This window comes from Giraffa tippelskirchi, chromosome 13 (genome assembly GCF_054371585.1).
Source record: "Giraffa tippelskirchi isolate mGirTip1 chromosome 13, T2T-mGirTip1v1.2.pri, whole genome shotgun sequence".
Taxonomy (NCBI): domain Eukaryota; kingdom Metazoa; phylum Chordata; class Mammalia; order Artiodactyla; family Giraffidae; genus Giraffa; species Giraffa tippelskirchi.
In genome coordinates this window covers 3,969,746-3,982,742 of record NC_137287.1, presented here as the reverse complement: position 1 = coordinate 3,982,742, position 12,997 = coordinate 3,969,746, and positions in this window count along the sequence as shown.

Here is a 12,997-nt window from a genome sequence, read left to right as displayed (position 1 = left end):
CGCTTCAGTCGTGTCCAACTCTTTGCCACTCTACAGACTGTAGCCCCCAGGCTCCTCTGTCCACGGGATTCTTCAGGCAAGAATAATGGAGAGGGTTGCCATGTACTCCTCCAGGGCATCTTCCCGACCCAGGGATCGAACCCTCATCTCTTGTGTCTCCTGCACTGGCAGGCAGGTTCTTTACCACTAGTGCCACCTGGGAAACCCTAAATCAACTGCACTTAATTTAAAAAATAATAAAAGAGTCAAACTCATGAAAGTAGGGAATAGAATGATGGTTTCCAGGGGATAGGGCAAGAGGGAAATTGGGAGATATTAGTCAAAGGGTGCAAAGCTTCAGTTATACAAAATGAACAAGTCCTAGAGAGCTACATACCTAACATAGTGCCTGGAATTAACAATATTGTATTGTAAGTGTAAAAACTTGCTAAGGGTGCAGGTCTTATGTTAAGTGTCCTTTTAACAAATAAGAATAATAAGTAAAGGAGGCAGGGGATTTTCCTAGTGGCCCAGTGGTTAAGATTCCGAGTTTCTACCACAAGAGGTGTGGGTTCAATCCTAGTCCGGGAACTAAGATCACACATACCTCTCGATGCAGAAAATAAAAAGTAAGAGAAGCAGGAGAAATTTTGGAGATCACGGATATGTTTAGCGCATAGATGATGGCGATAGTTTCATAGGTGTACATTTGTGTTCAGGCTCATCAAGTTGCATACACTAAATATGTTTAGCCTTTTATAAAGGATTCATACTTCAATAAAATGGTTAAAAATTTAAAAAATGTAAAAAAGGACTGGAGAAGGGAATGGCAAGCCACTCCAGTATTCTTACCCAGAAAAATCCCATGGACAGAGGAGCCTGGCGGGCTACAGTCCATGGAGTTGCAAAGAGTTGGACACGACTGAACAACTAATACTTTCACTTTCATAGGAATCATACTTCAATAAAATGGTTAAAATTTTTAAAAAGAGGGACTTCTCCGGTGACCCAATGGCTAAGACTCTGAGCTTCCGTTGCACATGGCATGGATTTGATCCCTGGTTGGGGAACTGAGATCCTACATGCCGCATGCCGCCTGGAACAACTGAGAAAGATAAATAGATAAATAAATAATTGATAGGGTGAGCTCTCAGGTGGGGGAAGGCACAGAGCCTCCATACCCTCTCCTCATGGACCCTAGACTCTCCACCCTCCAACCGGGAAGTCTGTTCCCGAAGCTCCTCCCACTTCCTCCTTTCAGGTTTTTATCAACAGGCAGAGCTGATTAAATCACATCTCCAGTCCCTGTCTTATCTCTGGAAGGCTGGGGGTGGTGCTGAAGATTCTAACCCTCTAATCACAGCTGTAGGTTTTCCTGGAGCTCAGTCCCCACCGTGAAGCTGTCTAGGGGGCCAGGCCTGAGCCACTTCATTAGCACAAAGTCAGATACGGTGGAAAAGGTCCCCTTATGAGTAACCAAAGACACTCCTATCACTCAGCAAATTCCAAAGGTGTTAGGCGCTCTGGGCCGGGAGTTGGGGACAGCACCCACATACGCTTTGTGTTACACCTCACTTCCTCATGCAGGGAACCGGCAGCTGATGCTGGCCATCGGGTGGACCCTCAGCTGGGGCTGTCATTCTGAGCACCCGGGGCCTTTTCCCACAGCCTGGGGCTTCCTCACAGTGTGGCAACTGGGTTCCAAAAGCAAGCTTGCAGGAGATCCCAGGCTGACCCACTTCTCAGGAGGAGGGCCTATGGGTCTCATCTATCAGTGGAAGATGCGTCACTATCACTCTGCCTGCGGAATAGGTCTTTGGTGGCCAACTTGGAAAATATTATCTACCACAACCATGGAAACCTGATTGACACCTGTCCTTTTAGTTTTTAATTTTTTTTTTTTTTTAAGCATTGACACGTGGCAAATGGGATCTTACTTTCCCAACCAGGCAGGGAACCTGCACCCCTTCATTGGAAGCATGGGGTTTTAACCACCGAACCTCCAGGGTAGTCCCAACACCTGTCCTTCTATTTTTTTTTTTAATTTTTAAAAACAATTAGTTGTATTTATTTGTTGGTTTTTGGCTGTGCTGGGTCTTCCTTGAAGCATGAACTTTTCTCTTGTTGCGGTATGCAGGCTTTTCACTGTGGTGGCTTCTCTTGTTACGGAGCACAGGCTCTAGGATGTGCTGCTTCAGTAGTTGCAGCTCCCGAGCTCTAGAGCACAGGCTCAGTAACGGTGGTGGAGGGGCGTAGATGTCCTGGGGCCCGTGGGATCTTCCTCTATCAGGGATCAAACACGTGTCTCCTGTATTGGCAGGCAAATTCTTTACCGGTGAGCCACTGTGGCCTTGCTATTCTGGAAGCTCCTTGAGGGCAGGAATCATATTTTAAAAAGCTGGCTTAAAACTCAACATTCAAAAAACAAAGATCACGGCATGCAGTCCCCTCACTTCATGGCAAATAGATGGGGAAACAATGGAAACAGTGACAGACTTTATTTTCTTGGGCTCCAAAATCACTGGAAATGGTGACTGCAGCCATGAAATTAAACAAGGCTTGCTCCTTGGAAGAAAACCTATGACAAACCTATCTTTAAAATTTTATAATGAAAGAATACCAAAGGAAAAAAAATTTTATAATAAAAGAATAAATACATCAAGTAGCTTTGTGTAGAGACTAGGACAGCAGGCCCAGGCACGAAAGGACTTTGGTTCACAGTGCCAGTTCCCAGAGAGCTAACCTTGGTGGCTCAGACGATAAGAGTGTCTGCCTATGATGTGGGAGACCCAGGTTCAATCCCTGGGTTGGGGAGATCCCCTGGAGAAGGAAATGGCAACCCACTCCAGTACTCCTGCCTTGAAAATCCCATGGACGGAGGAGCCATGGATGGAGGCTACAGTCCATGGAGTCGCAAAGAGTTGGACATGACTGAGCCACTTCATTTGGGACTTAATCCTGCATCTAAGTTAAATAAGCAGAGTGACAATATACAGCCTTGATGTACTCCTTTTCCAGTTTGGAACCAGTCTTGTTCCACGTCCAGTTCTAACTGTTGCTTCTTGATCTGCATACAGATTTCTCAGGAGGCAGGTAAGGTGGTCTGGTATTTCCATCTCTTTAAGAACTTTCCAGTTTGTTGTGATCCACATGGTCAAAGGCTTTGGCGCAGTCAATGAAGCAGATGTTTTTCCGGAATTCTCTGGCTTTTTCTATGATCCAACGGATGTTGGCAATTTGATCTCTGTTTCCTCTGCCTTTTCAAATCCAGTTTAAACATCAGGAAATTCTTGGTTCATGTACTATTGAAGCCTAGCTTGGGAATTTTGAGCGTTACTTTGCTAGCATGTGAGATGAGTGCAATTGTGCAGTAGTTTGAACATTCTTTGGCATTGCCTTTCTTTGGGATTGGAATGAAAACTGACCTTTTCCAGTCCTGTGGCCACTGCTGAGTTTTCCAAATTTGCTGGCATATCGAGTGCAGCACTTTCACAGCATCATCTTTTAGGATTTGAAATAGCTCATCTGGAATTCCATCACCTCCACTAGCTTTGTTCATAGTGATGCTTCCTAAGGCCCACTTGACTTCACATTCCAGGATGTCTGGCTCTAGGTGAGTGATCACACCATCATGGTTATCTGGGTCATGAAGATCTTTTTTGAGTAGTTCTTCTGTGTATTCTTGCCACTTCTTCTTAATATCTTCTGCTTCTGTGAGGTCCATACCGTTTCTGTCCTTTATTGTGCCCATCTTTGCATGAAATGTTCCCTTGGTGTATCATATTTTCTTGAGATTTCTAGTCTTTTCTATTCTATTTTTTCCTCTATTTCTTTGCATTGATCACTGAGGAAGGCTTTCTTATCTCTCCGTGCCATTCTTTGGAACTCTGCATTCAAGTGGGTATATCTTTACTTTTCTCCTTTGCCTTTCGCTTCTCTTCTTTTCACAGCTATTTGTAAGGCCTCCTCAGACAACCATTTTGCCTTTTTGCATTTCTTCTTCTTGGGGATGGTTTTGATCACCACCTCCTGTACAATGTCATGAACCTCCGTCCATAGTTGATCAGGCACTCTGTCGATCAGATCTAATCTCTTGAATCTATTTGCTATTTTGCTTTTTTGCATTTCTTTTCCATGGGGATGGTCTTGATCCCTGTCTCCTGTACAATGTCACGAACCTCTGTCCATAGTTCATCAGGCACTCTGTCTATCAGATCTAGTCCCTTAAATCTATTTGTCACTTCCACTATATAATCATAAGGGATTTGATTTAGGTCATACCTGAATGGTCTAGTGGTTTTCCCTACTTTCTTCAATTTAAGTCTGAACTTGGCAATAAGAAGTTCATGATCTGAGCCACAGTCAGCTCCCGGTCTTGTTTTTGCTGACTGTATAGAGCTTTTCCTTTTTTGGCTGCAAAGAATATAATCAATCTGATGTCGGTATTGACCATCTGGTGATGTCCATGTGTAGAGTCTTCTCTTGTGTTGTTGGAAGCGGGTGTTTGCTATGACCAGTCCGTTCTCTTGGCAAAACTGTGTTAGCCTTTGCCCTGCTTCATTTTGTACTCCGAGGCCAAACTTGCCAGTTATTCCAGGTATCTCTTGACTTCCTACTTTTGCATTCCAGTTCCCTGTGATGAAAAGGACATCTTTGTTTGGTGTTAGTTCTAGAAGGTCTTGCAGGTCTTCATAGAACTATTCAGCTTCAGCCTCTTTGACATTAGTGGTTGGAGCATAGGCTTAGATTACCGTGATGGTGAATGGTTTGCCTTGGAAACAAACAGAGATCATTCTGTTGTTTTTGAGATTGCACCCAAGTACTGCATTTCAGACTCTTTGTTGACTGTGAGGGCTATTCCATTTCTTCTAAGGAATTCTTGCCCACAGTTATTAGATATAAATGGTCATCTGTAGTAGTAGATAAAATGGTCATAATAATTTTTCTTATTATTAACTATCAATTTTTATTATTCACTATGATAATAACACGGGAATCCCTGATGGCTCAGTGATAAACAATCTGCCTGCAATGCAGGAGACTTAGGTTCAATCCCTGGGTGGTGAAGATCCCCTGGAGAAGGAAATGGCAACCCACTCCAGTATCCTTGCCTGGAGAATCCCATGGACAGAGGAGCCTATTGGGCTATAGTCCGTGGCGGGGGCGGGGGGTAGTCGCAAAGAGTTGGACACGACTTAGGGACTAAATTACCACCATGGTAATAATACCTGTCCCTCCATACCCTTTGGAGGAGGAAATGGCAACCCACACCAGTATTCTTGCCTGGAGAATCCCATGGACAGAGGAGCCTGGTGGGCTACAGTTCATGGGGTCACACAGAGTCGGACATGACTTATCATGCACAACAGGGGGTTATCCTCATTGGATGAGAGACAAGTGTATCTGCCCAACTCCATACTTAAAAACAGTCAATGTGACGTGATGGTTAATTTTATTAGTATGTGTAATCAACTTGACTAGACCATAAGGTGCCCAGGTATTTGGTTAAACATTATTCTGGGTGTGTCTCTGAGGATGTTTCTGGGTGAGATTAACATTTGAATGAGTAGATTGAGCAAAGCAGAATCCACTGAAATAGAGAAGGTGCGGCAAGGGAGAATTTGCTGACTGTTCAAGCTGAGACGTTGGTCTCCTGCACCCAGACTGCAACTTACGCCCCCGACGCTCCTGGTCCTCAGGCCTTTGGACTTGGACTAGAACTACCAGGTCTCCTGGGTTTCCAGCTGACGGCAGATCTGGGCACTTATGAACCTCCGTAGTTGCACAAGTCAATTTCTCATAATAAATCTCAGCCTCCTTCTCTCTCTACTCTCTCTCTGTCTGTCTCTCCATATTTCTCCTATTGATTCTCTTTCTCTGAAGAACCCTAAGACATTTTTATTCATAGCATCTATTGCATAGCATTTTATTCTGAATTTTTATTTATAGCATCTATTGACATATTGGAAATTATATATAAAAACAAACCCAAGAGGGACTGCCCTGACAGTCCAGGGATTAAGACTTCCCCTTCCTACTCAGGGGTGCAGGTCCCATCCTTGGTCAGGCAGATAAGATCCCACATGCCCCTCGGCCAAAAAAACAAAACAGAAACAATATTGTAACAAATTCAATAAAGATTTTTTAAATGATCAGTAAAGAATCTCCCTGCAATGTGGGAGACCCAGGTTCAATCTCTGGTTCAGGAAGAACCCCTGGAGAAGGGAATGGCTACCCACTCCAGTATTCTTGCCTGGAGAATTCCATGGATGGAGGAGCCTGGCAGGCTACAGTTCATGACTAGTCAGCCTTGTTAGGGTGAAGTCCAATTTGTGGTGATCACTTGTTCAGTTCAGTTCAGTTCAGTTGCTCAGTCGTGTCCGACCCTTTGTGACCCCATGAACTGATGCACACCAGGCTTCCCTGTCCATCACCAACTCCCACAGCTTGCTCAAACTCATGTAGGGACCAGATATTTCCATCAGAACTGACTCACATGTGCCAAGCAAGCTTCTTGTGCCTCGATCAGGGGGAGAGACAGTGAGATCCAATTCTTCTCACATCCATCGCCTTCTCCACTTGGACCACTAGCAGCATCTCAAGGATCATTTCCAGTGTTATTTTGTTTTAGTTCCAGAGCTTCTGAGGCAGGCCATTCTCCACCACCTCGCTTCTCCTTTGCTGCTGAAACCGGAGGATGGCGTTTTCTCTCTTCCAATCCTGCAGGAGGGTCAGATTGAGGCCAGTATATGAAAATCCCATGGGAGAAGCTGTGAATGCACCAATTAGGGTTCTTTTGGAAGGATATGGGAGAGGAGACGTGTTCTTTTTATTCACCAGTTTGTTGCAAGAGGGTATGAGAAGGGATAGAGATGAACACCCAGCTGGAAGGGATGTGTAGGGCAAAGGTGCGTGGAAGGGGCACGGAGCTTCTGTGTCCTCTTTGGCTGCACCACCCTCCCTCCCAGCACCTCCCTGTGTTCACTAACCTCTCACGGTTCCTTATAAATCTCACCACGCCTACCCCGTGGCCTGGCAATTCCACTCTCAGGTACTTATCCACCCACAATATGTGAAAATGCATGTCTCAAAACATTTTTACAAGATGTTCTAAGCAGCTTTGGGACTTCCCTGGCAGTCTAGTGGTTAAGATTCTGCGCTGCCAATGCAGGGGGTGAGGTTTTGATCTCTGGTTGGGGTTGCGAACCTATGGATTGCGGCCCGCCGGGCTCCTCTGTCCATGGGATTTCTCACGCAAGAATACCGGAGTGGGTGGCCAAGCCCTTCTCCAGGAGATCTTCCCAACCCAGGAATTGAACCCTGGTCTCCTATATTGCAGGCGGATTCTTTACCATCTGAGCCACCAGGGAACTGGGCTATGCAGCCAAAAAGATTAAAAATAAATAAAGGAACACATTTCTGATATACACAGCAGCATGAACGAATTTCAAAAGCTGGTGCTGAGGGGAAGAATTTAAATGCAAAAGACTACATACAGTACAATTCCTTTTAGATGGCTTTTTTTTAGAGCCAAAAGGTCTCATTTCCCCTGCGAAAAAGACCTCAGTAGAGGTTGCCTTGGGGATTTGGGGCATTGATGGAGGGTTGAGGCATAAAGAGATTGCCTGGGGTGATGGGACTGTTTTATACATGGAGGGTAAACAAGATTTGTGAATTTCATTGTATGTGATTTTTACTTAAAGAAAGGCAAACTATTGAGGAGCTCCCTGAAGGGCCAGTGGTTAAGACTCCATGATTCCAGTCCAGGGGGCCCGGGTTTTATCCTTGGTCCAGAACTAAGATCCCACATGCCACGGGGCATGGCCCCCTTCAAAAAAAACCAAACTATAAACAAATGTAATTAATGATACACATGCTGAATTCCTTAAGGGTGAAATTTCTGTAACTTCTTTTGAAATGCCTAACATTAGATGCGGAGAAGGCACTGGCAACCCACTCCAGTACTTTTGCCTGGAAAATCCCATGGATGGAGGAGCCTGGTGGGCTGCAGTCCATGGGGTAGCTAAGAGTCGGATATGACTGAGCGACTTCGCTTTCACTTTTCACTTTCATGCATTGGAGAAGGAAATGGCAACCCACTCCAGTGTTCTTGCCTGGAGAATCCCAGGGACAAGGGAGCCTGGTGGGCTGCTGTCTATGGGGTCGCACAGAGTCGGACACGACTGAAGCAACTTAGCAGCAGCAGCAGCAGCAACATTAGATGAGTTGTTAAATAGATCAGTGACCAGATAGGTGATAAAGCAAGTGTAATAAAATGCTATCTGTAGAATTTAGTCAGATGCATAGGTGTTCATTGTATATTCCTTTCAATTTTTCTCTGTGTTTGAAAATTTTTACAATAAAATATGGGAGGAAAAAAGAGAAAAATGGAAGTACGGGCAGGAGTGCCCTTCTTCATATCAAGAAGGAGGTATTTCTGTATTGTGTCATTGTTACTTACCGGTATCACCCCCTCACCCTGTCATCACAGTTGAGCTGGTCAACACAAGCACTGTTTGTCTTTTCCTGTCCCCAGCTGTTCACCCCGGGGGAAGTGGCCAGGAATAGGGCTGTGTGCGGTTTCTAGCTGCCAAGTTTCCTTGCTTCAAAGTAGGCTGATCATATTCAGCCATAAAAAGGAACAAAACTGGGTCATCTGTAGAGAGATGGATGGACCTAGACTCTGTCATACAGAGTGGAGGAGTCAGAGGGGGAAAAACAAATATTGTGTATTAATGCGTATATGTGAATCTAGAAAAATGGTATAGAGGGACCTTATCTGCAAATCAGAGACAGAGACACAGACACAGAGAACAAAGGAATGAATGTATGGATAGGAAGGGGGGAAGGAGAGTGGTGGGATGAATTGGGAGACTGGGATTGATCTATATGTATTATTGATACTGTGTATAAAATAGCTTCCCTGGTGGCTCAGAAGGTAAAGAATCTGTCTGTAGTGCAAGAGATTTGGGTTTGATCCCTGGGTCAGGAAGACCCACTGAAGAAGGGAATGGCAACCTGCTCCAGTATTCTTGCCTGGAGAATTCCATGGATAGAGGAGCCTGGTGGGCTACAGTCCATGGGGTTGCAAAGAGTCTAATGACTCAGAGATTAACACTTGACTTTATAAAATAGATAACTAATGGGAACTCTTCTCAATGTTCTGTGGTAACCTGAATGGGAAGGAAATGCAAAAAAAGAGGAGATACATGTATACATAAAGCTGATTCTCTTTGCTGTACAGTAGAAACTAACATAACATGGTAAATAAAGCAACTATGGCGGTTTAGTTGCTAAGTCGTGTCCGAGTCTTTGCGATCCCACGGACTATAGCCCACCAGACTCCTCTGTTCGTGAGACTTTTCAGGCAAGAATACTGGGGTGGGTTGACATTTCCTTCTCCAGGGGGATCTCCCCCACCCAGGGATTGAACCTGGGTCTCCTGCATTGCAGGCCAATTCTTTACCAACTGAGCCACCAGGGAAGGTGCAGCAACAACACTGTGATAAAAATTAATTCAAAAAACAAACAAAATAAACATCCCACAGTGGGCTAATCATACAAAAGTCACTACACTCAGGAGTTAGGGGAGGCTGGGGTAGGGGTGAGGGGAGGGAGGTGAGAGCGGAGCAGGGCTCGGGGTGGGGCGGGGGTTATCCTCCCCTCTGCTGTGTCAGATCTCCCATCTCAGCCTCTCTCAGCTCCTTTTGCTGTATTTCCTCTACTGAAAGAACGCATGTGCCAGTAACCGGCTGGGAGAGAAAACTTTTTTGAGAACTTACTTGTCTGAAAATATTCCTATTTTACCCACCCATCGGATCGATAGTTTGGCAATGAGCAGAAGGTTTGGTGGAAAATCATTTCCTTCAGAGTCTTGAAGGCGTGGCTCCTCCAGTGTAACTGTTGGGAAACCTGAAGTATTGTATTTCCTGTTTCCTTTTGACTTGAGTTTTTCTCTTTGGAAGCTTCTGGGCCCTTATGTGTGCCCATTGTTCTGAAGTTTCTCAACAGCGTGCTCTGGGGCGGGGTGATTTTCACTTCCCTGGGCTGGTGCTTTCCCTCTGTAAAATTCCTGTCCCTCAGATCTGGGAAATTTCCTTCAGTGTTTTTCATGGAGGTTTTCCTTCTTTGCCTTTTCTCTGTTCTTTCTTTTCTTTTAGGATATTACTAGTGTGACTGGATCACTGGGCTGGTTCTCTAATAGTCTCAGCATTTCCTGCTTTCTCTCTCACCACGTGTTTTGGGTCTTCTGAGAGATTCACTTCAACTTGCTGTTCAGTTTTTTCTGCTAGTTTGCTTTTAATTTCTGAGAGGTTTTTGTTTTAATCATCTGAAGGTTCCTTTTTCTTTATTTTATTATTATTATTTTGGCCATGCCATGAAGCTTGTGGGGATGTTAGTTCTCCGACCAGGGAGGGATTGAACCCGTGCCCTTGAGAGTGAAAGCTCAGAACCCTAACTACTGGACCATTAGGGAATGAACATTCCTTTTATTTTTCTTTTAAAGCACTCCCTTCTTATTCATGGATAAATTGTATTCTCTTAAGATATTGATATATATTTTTTTTAATTTCCTTCTCCCTGGTCTGTTTTTGCTTTCTCCAAATTTATTTATTTTTTTTAATTAATTTCTTTTTTTATTGAAGGATAATTGCTTTACAGAATTTTGTTTTCTGTCAAACCTCACCATGAATCAGCCATAGGTGTACATATATCCCCTCCCTTTTGACCCTCCCTCCCATCTCCCTCCCCACCCCACCCCTCTAGGTTGACACAGAGCCCCTGTTTGAGTTTCTGGAGCCAGACAGCAAATTCCTGTTGGCTATCTATTTTACATATGTCAAATTTACTAATTTTTATTATTTTCACTTCTACCTTCTGTGGACTAAAAAAGATGTACAACTTGAGAGTTGTGAGTTAAGTTTTATTTGGGGCAAAATGAGGACCGTAGCCTGGGAGGCAGCATCTCAGATAGCTCTGAGAGACTGCTCCAAAGCAGCAGTGGGGAAGAGACAATATATAAGGTTTTGGTGAAGGGGGGAGTTCAATACCATGAAGTACTCAATTTACAAAAGGTTTTTGTTAGTCATGAGGGTCTGATGTCACCATGAAGAGATTTAGTGCTTCTCTAGATATGAGGAGATGCAAGGATTGACATCATAAAATCTGTTCCTAAAAACATCCAACTATCTAAAGACCTGTCCCACCGGATTCCCTGGAGCACAGAGGGCCTCATTCCACCCTGAACTCCTTCAGCGGGTATTGAAGGTCAGCAGCTATAGCAGCGTGGGGTTCAGTCTCAGTAGAGGCAGATGGCAAATGCCTTGTTGTTCAGTCATTGGCAATGCTCTTGGTTAAGTGCCAATTTGTAGCTGACACTTCCATTCTGGAAGTTCCATAGCTGTCTGTTACTTATCGAGTTGTGAAACTAGGAGTTAGTGGGAAGCTCTCCAGGAGTGGGAGGCTTCCTGGAGACCTTCTCCCATGTTGACCCCTATTTGGTCTTTGCTCCCAGGCTGGATAGGTTGCCCAGAGAAGAGCCCCCACCCTCCACCCTCCTACTCTGAAGTAACCTCCCAGCAGGAGCTGTAAAGAAAGGGGTTAGGAGGGCCAGGATTCAGCCTTGGCTACTAAACCCTTTGGGTTTTGTGTTTTCCAGGCATTATGCCTGGAGTTACTCCCCTTCCCCAATATCCCCTGGCTTATGCTCTCTAGAGCGGGACCTCCAGTCTTTTGTAGAAAAGGCAGCCACCCAGCCTGGTGCACAATCAGAAGCCATTTAGAGTGGCCACGCCTGCTTCTCTGCTCTCATTCCCATCACCCCCAGCCCCAGAGGTGCCTGGGGGTACCAGTTCTCCCAACCCTTGGTTTTCTGATCTGTTGATTAGCTTTTCCTGCTGCTGGTCTAGGTGGAAAACCAGTCTGTCTCCTCCTTCCAGCTTATACTATCTCTTGTCTTCTCCATACTTTCTGTTCTAGAATTTCATGTTTGTTTGTTTTTAAATCCCTTTTCTAAAATTCTAGTGGGATTTGGGGTAGAAGGAACATTAGACACTTCCAACTAATCATATTCAACCTCATGTGCCTATTAAGCATCTTCTCCAATGGACTGTAGGTTCCCTGATGACAGGGATTCGATCTGCTCATTTCACACTTCCAACATCTGGACAGTGACCCACGCCAGAATAAATGATGGACCTTGAATGAAGGATCTAAGTCGGTATATGACTGCATACATAACAGGCACCTGAGAAATAACTATGTCACACATTCAGAAACACACGTTCTAACATATGCTTATTTAATTTTTAAAAAAGTATAGTTGATTTACAATGATGTGTTAGTTTCATGTGTATGGCAAAGTGATTCTGATATATAAATATATATATATATATATACATATATGTCTTTTTTTTTCAGATTCTGTTTTCTTTTTGTTTTTTGGCTGAATCTTGCAGCATGCCAGGATCTTACTTCTCAAACCAGGAATCAAACCCATATCCCCTGCAGTGGAAGTATGGAGTCTTAACCACTAGACCACCACAGCAGGCCTATATTTCTTTTATTTAACTTTAATTTTAACTTTTTGGGACCATTGATTGCCATGTGGAACACTGCAAATGGATGCTCAAGGCCAAAGTTGGAGAAGTTTTAAACTGGTTTAGACTAACTCAATTCTCATTTAAAGTTGCTTTTCATGTGGGGTTTGTACCTTAATTTCATTATTTTATATATATTGTTATTTTATAGTCATGGTCATACCTGTCTTGTACAATGGACTTTCACTTTATCAGTCTAAAATAATTATTTCAACGTGGTTGTGTCACATGTTTGCTTAAAAACTCATGTCTTATTGGAATAAAGTCCATACGCTGCCTGTAATCCAGTCCACAATTACTTCCAGGATTCTCGACCTGGAGCAGCATAGATGCCTCTGTGTTGGGACTGGAGATGGCCCTGAGCCTCTGACTTCCTGGGTTTAATTCTTTCAGTGGAAAACTCTTCTTATTCCATCAAG